This window comes from Garra rufa, chromosome 1 (genome assembly GCF_049309525.1).
Source record: "Garra rufa chromosome 1, GarRuf1.0, whole genome shotgun sequence".
Lineage (NCBI taxonomy): Eukaryota > Metazoa > Chordata > Actinopteri > Cypriniformes > Cyprinidae > Garra > Garra rufa.
In genome coordinates, this window is record NC_133361.1 from 65,022,590 (window position 1) to 65,028,763 (window position 6,174).

General features: G+C 34.0%; 1 long non-coding RNA gene across 1 annotated transcript; it reads right to left on the minus strand.

Moving 5' to 3' along the window:
* Positions 1 to 2,206: 2,206 nt before the first annotated feature.
* Positions 2,207 to 5,242, minus strand: LOC141338654 (uncharacterized). The gene is made up of 3 exons (XR_012355867.1): positions 5,158 to 5,242; positions 4,777 to 4,858; positions 2,207 to 2,308 (listed from the first exon to the last, which is right to left on the minus strand). It is a non-coding gene; the product is annotated as an uncharacterized lncRNA (long non-coding RNA).
* Positions 5,243 to 6,174: the final 932 nt, after the last annotated feature.

The window sequence follows — 6,174 nt, forward strand, 5'->3', positions numbered from 1 at the left end:
GGTCACAAAATCCAGTACCATAGTTCAATGATTCCTCTTTCCTGAAATTATGGTTCAAACCATAAGAAAAAAGATAGCCTATTCATAAGCAGGTGCAGTTGTATTGTTATTTTGTTTTCTTTCTTTATTTTCCTGACGAAGATTTATTAGACTGCATCCGAAATAGAAATGTTAATTTCGGTTATTTTATTTTTCCAACCGACAACTGACATAAACCACTAAATTCCTTTTCAGGGATTAATTATACACAAGCAAGAAGCAGCATAAACATCAGAACCTCACGCGCAGAGCTTATGCACAGAGAAAAACCCAATAAACCTATATATAATAATAAATAAAATAGGCCCACATAAGAAATATATGTTTTTCTTTTCTGAATGAATAATAATTTAACAAATTAATAAGTAGCAAGCCTGTATGCAGAATTTTAGGCAATTTCTGTGATGCGCCCTTAAACCAGCATCTTTTGTTTCCATTTTTTTTTTTTTTTTTTACAAATAGCCTACACATCTGTTTGTTTGTTTTTTATTGTGATTGTACACAAATAACATAAATATGTAAAATAGCATAGTTTTGAGCAATGCCGTACTCTTGAACGAGTATTGTAAGCTGTATCCACTTTATTAAGGGGAAAAAAGTGATCCTGACGGCGCAGCGGGCAGTTAAATAACTCGACAACTTTCACCTTCAGAATAAAATACATTATATATTTCAGCGTTTTAAAGCAACATCAAATTAAGATATGCATGTTTAAGAGGTAGTTCGTCTTTTTCTTTTTCTAAGATACACAATTTTAGATACACTGACAATTAATTTGAGTAGAGACAAATAGAAATGGGAAGGATAAATATAAACTACAGTATTTTTGCGATTTTGGTGCTAAGAAATTTATTCTAAGCGGGCAGCGGGCGAATAATATAGTTAATATAGCGCGGAGCAGGTGGATGCGGAATAAAACCTCGTGGAAGCGGGACTGGAAAAGCACTTTGTTATATCCTATAGACTATTTAGATACTTCATCATCAAGCAAAAATGTATTCATAAGCAGTTTTATTATTATTTTCTTTTATTTTTTCCCCAGATAGCACACATACGTTGGGCCGACGTCGTCCCGACTTACAAAATTCCATCGGCGCGATGTCGCTCCGAGATCGTTTGCTAATCGGCAAGACGTCGCCGCGATGTCGGCATTTAATCGCAAATGCTGTCCGGCCGACATTCGGCCGATGCAGCTTTAAATCCCGGCTGCTCGGCGTGGGCGCGGTTCACCGGCGTTTCTCTCATTCCTATTCTAACGTACCACCCGCGGCAGGAGCCGCTGGTTTATAATAAAACAATACACACGAGACCACTCTCAATAACGGTTGCTTGTTTATTAACATTTTCAAGGTAGTCATTAAACATACAAATACATTTACATTTATCAGATATATTTGTATCAAAAGTGACATACAAATGAGAATCATTCACTCTTTCAAAGATTAACCATAGCATTTGCAGTAAAACCATAGTAAAAACTAAATCAATATTTTTACTACAATAACCGTTTTACAATGACTGTTGCATTAAAACCACAGTAAGTACAAAACTAACCATTACTACAGTATTTGCAGTAAAACCATAGCAACCACATTTATTATGATTTTAAAAAACTATGGTTACTACAGTCATGCTTACCACAGTTTTACTGTAGTATTACTACAATTCAACTATAGTAGAACCATGGCATCAAAACCTTATGAACTAAAAAAAAAAAAAAACTTGTTTACTATACTTATAGTTGCTACAGTTTTGCTACTGAAAAACCATGGTTAACTGCTCTATAATTATATACACATTTCATAATACTTATCAATTCAAAGTAGGTTTACAGAAAATCCATTTTTCCAAGGTTTCAATGTAAAAAAAAAAAAAACTTTAATCAGCCAGAGGTGACTGAGACTTACTGGGAAAGATCTTTTAGCAACAAAGAAATGTCCGTATGACAGCAGCTCAAAGATAAAGGTAATTATCTATTTTTATTGCCACATCAGAATCTAATTTATCTTCATGGCAAAAACCGATGTACAATATTACAACAAAATAAAAACCGAGCAAACAAGCAGTTAAAATGTTTTAAGTTATATGATACATATTTTAAAATCTTTTCTAATAAAACCTTACTAAAGTATCTAGTGAAGTGTTCAGTTAAACACAATTTAATTTTCATGTACAGCTGGCATCATCTGAAGACTTGAGTGTTGCGGTCTTCTGAAGTCTTCACAAGTAAGGCTGGATCCGATCTTGAACTGGCGTAACCTCTGGTAACCTTGGGATGGGCATCCAGAGAAAGAAACAGGAAAGCAAAAGGAGAAAGATTAGTATAGCAGCTGTTCATATTATTTCAGACCAAAGATGATTTATTTAAATTACATATAACTGTAGTGCAATGTTATATGAATGCTTAGCTAAAAATGTGTATTTTAAATTAATTTAAACAAAAAGATTGTACCTGACCTATGGACATAATCAGAAAGACTGTTTTAAAGTTAAAGAATTAAATACAAAAATGTTGCAACTTATACTTTAGTGGATTTTGGTATATCCTCACTATTATCAATTTTTTATTATCAGAGTTTTGTAACCTCATTACAGGCCAAGTATTAATGCCTGTATTTGTGCTTATTGTGATCTGGTTTAATCACAATAAGGATTTTTGTAGAAGCAAAGGTAAAAATATTATTTGCCCTCAGTATTCAGGGAACAGACACAGTCTCTACAGAATGGACTACATATGCCACAGTATCATTTTAAGGGTTAGTTCACCCCAAAATGAGAATTCTGTCATTAATTCCTCACTCTCATGTCATTCTAAAACTGTTAGACCTTTGTTCATCTTCAAATCACAAATTAGGATGTTTTGGATGAAATATGAGAGCTTTCTGACCCTGCATAGACAGCAAGGGCCCTACCACGGTCAAGACACAGAAGGAAAGTAAAAGCATTATTAAAATAGTCCATGTGACGTCAGCGATTCAACCTTCATTTTATGATGCTACAAGAATACAAATTTAGTTTCTTTTGTGCACAAAATTACTCTCATAGTTTCATAAAATTACAGTTAAACCACAGATGTCACATGGACAATTTTAACAATGTCATTACTACCCTTCTCTGTCTTGACTGTGGTGGTTACCCTCACTGTCTATGCAGGGTCAGAAAGCTCTTGGATTTTATCAAAAATATTTTAATTTGTGTTCAGAAGATGAACGGAGGTCTTACGGGTTTGGAACAACATGGGCATGAGTAATTAATGACAGAATTTTCATTTTTAGGTGAACTAGCCCTGTAAGTGGGAGGTACATTATAACTGTAATGTGCACTACCTTTCAAAAGTTTACGTCTTTGAAATAAGTCGCTTCTGCTCACCAAGGCTGCATTTATTTGATCAAAAATGAAGTAAAAACAATAATATTGTAAAATATTATTACAATTTAAAGGGATGGTTCGGAGTAGAATTGACTTCGTTGCTATGCACTCCGAAGCCCATCTAAATACCCCATCCGGAGTTTTTTTTACCTTAGTCGAACATTTATGGAGATATTAGAGTTTTTCGAATTGCTTGTTACAGGAGTGAATGGTACATGTGATGTATCTTGTAAATTGCACTACTAAACGTGCAAGTAATCTTACCAAACTTGTACAGTAGTGTAAATAGGTTATGTACTCACAAAACGCTGCATCAGAACATTTGTAAGTCCACCATGAGTGTTTTAAAAACACGTTTTACCCAAGAACTACTAGTCTCAGAAACTACAAGTCGACGTCACTTCCCTGGTTTGAAAAAAGCTCATTAAAGTCCTCCTACTACATCTGTGTGCATGTCAACTTGTAGGAGGACTTTTACGTGCTTTTTTCAAACCAGGGAAGTGACGTCGACGTGTCGCCATTTGTAGTTTTTGAGACTAGTAGGGATCCGCTAAAACGTGTTTTTAAAACACTCATGGTGGACTTACAAATGTTCTGATGCAGCGTTTTGTGAGTACATAACCTATTTACACTACTGTACAAGTTTGGTAAGATTACTTGCACGTTTAGTGGTGCAATTTACGAGATACATCACATGTACCATTCACTCCTGTAACAAGCAATTCAAAAAACTCTAATATCTCCATAAATGTTTGACTAAGGTAAAAAAAAAACTTCGGATGGGGTATTTAGATGGGCTTCGGAGTGCATAGCAATGAAGTCAATTCTACTCCGAACCATCCCTTTAACAACAGATTTTTGTGAATATATTGTGAAATTAAATTTCTTTTTATCAAAGCTGCATTTTCAGCATCATTACTCCAGTCTTCAGTGTGACATGATCCTTCAGAAATCATTCTAATATGCTGATTTGCTGCTCAAAAAATATTTTTAATTTCTAATTATCAATGTCTTATCATTATCAGTTATCAAAAGTTAAAGGAAACATTTATGTTTCAAACAAATGCTGTAAATTAAAAAAGAAACTTTTTTTATTCATCAAAATATCCTCCTGATTAATGATTTCTGAATGATCATGTGACCCTAAAGACTGGAGTAAAGATACTGAAAATGTAGCTTTGCATCACATAAATAAATTACTTCTCTAACTATATTAAAATAGAAAACAATCATTTTAAATTGTATTAATTTCACAATATTACTGTTTAACTGTATTATTTATCAAATACACACAATTGTGGTAGGCAGAAGAGACTTTACCATACCAAAACTTACGAAACAGTAGTGTATGTTTGATATTTTACTTACTAGACAATGGTTTACAGCACTTTGGAGAAGAAGGTTCACTCTGAGTCTGCTGATGTGCCACAGGCCATCATCATGGAAGAATCTAGGAACAAAACATTTGTCACAGAGACCACAATATTTAGTATGCAGTTGGTGGTTTATTAGAAGGAAACAAGTTAAAGTACAGGTAAAATGCAAAAAAAAAAAAAAAAAATACTATTAGATAACAGAATATGTTTTTAGTTTTAAGTAGAGTTACATTTGGCTGTGAAAAGCTTCTTAAAATTACTATAATAATTAAATATTTAATTTTGTAAAAGACATTAACAGACACATGGTTATATAGGATAAAAATATTGTGAAAAATGCTTAAAGTTATTTTTATGAGCTTCTTCGGTTCACCTGTATTTCCTGCTTCTGTCAGCAGCTCTCTTAAAACATTTTGAAACCTTGGAGCTTCCCTTCTGTTGTGGAGGCTTTATTTCTGTCCTCCTGAAAGAACATATTTTGTCAGTATGCGTTTACCGTACAAGATCAAGACGCATTTGAACTTGGCAGCCATTTAGGTTCAATAAATGAGACTACTTCCAATAACCCATAGACAAATTGTCAGCAAAAAAGCCAAAAGTTTCATAAACAAGACCTCAATCTCTAGAGTTAGCATACTTCATCTGTGAGATGCTAACAGACTTTTTCGAAGACATTAAACCATTTCTGCAAAGTAAATATTCAACAGAAACGCGTCAATTACAAGTAAGGAACAGTTTTATGTATTAATTGTGTGATTTTAAGCACTAAACTTACCTAAAAGCAGTGACAACAGCAGCTAGAGACGGAGTTTTGTGTCAGGTGTCTTGCTGCAGCCCCGTTTCCGTGGCAACCTCTCCAGTGTAAACTTAGACATTCAACAAATTAAAATACGTCAAAGTCACGCAGTATTTACAAAAGTAAACATCTAGAATTGAAACATTACATTATCAATCTAGTCTCATTCAATCATTATCCAACAGACTATTAGTTTAAAAAGGAACCACAACAATAGCTGGCTCACCGTAGAAACGGAGACTTTCTGGCAGCCTGTAACAGAGTGAAAAACACGACGAAAAACGTTAGTTAGGACAAAGTAGTGTAACACTACTGAAATAAAAACTAAAAACAAACTCTGAACTAAGCTTTTTGCTGCTCAGTGTCTAACGTTAGCTCGTCCCCTCAGAGAAACAGCTGGAAACACAGTAAAATAAAATCCATTAGCGTTAGCTAAACAAGTTAACCTTATTTGGAAACGAGCCAAAGTCTCAAGTAGGGCTCACGCAAAGTCTTTTACCTGTACTACAGTGCACCAAGCACCTTACTAGTTATAAAGTGTCACAAAATTAACAAAATAATATATTTTTTCCAATTTAACTCAAGTGAAAACTT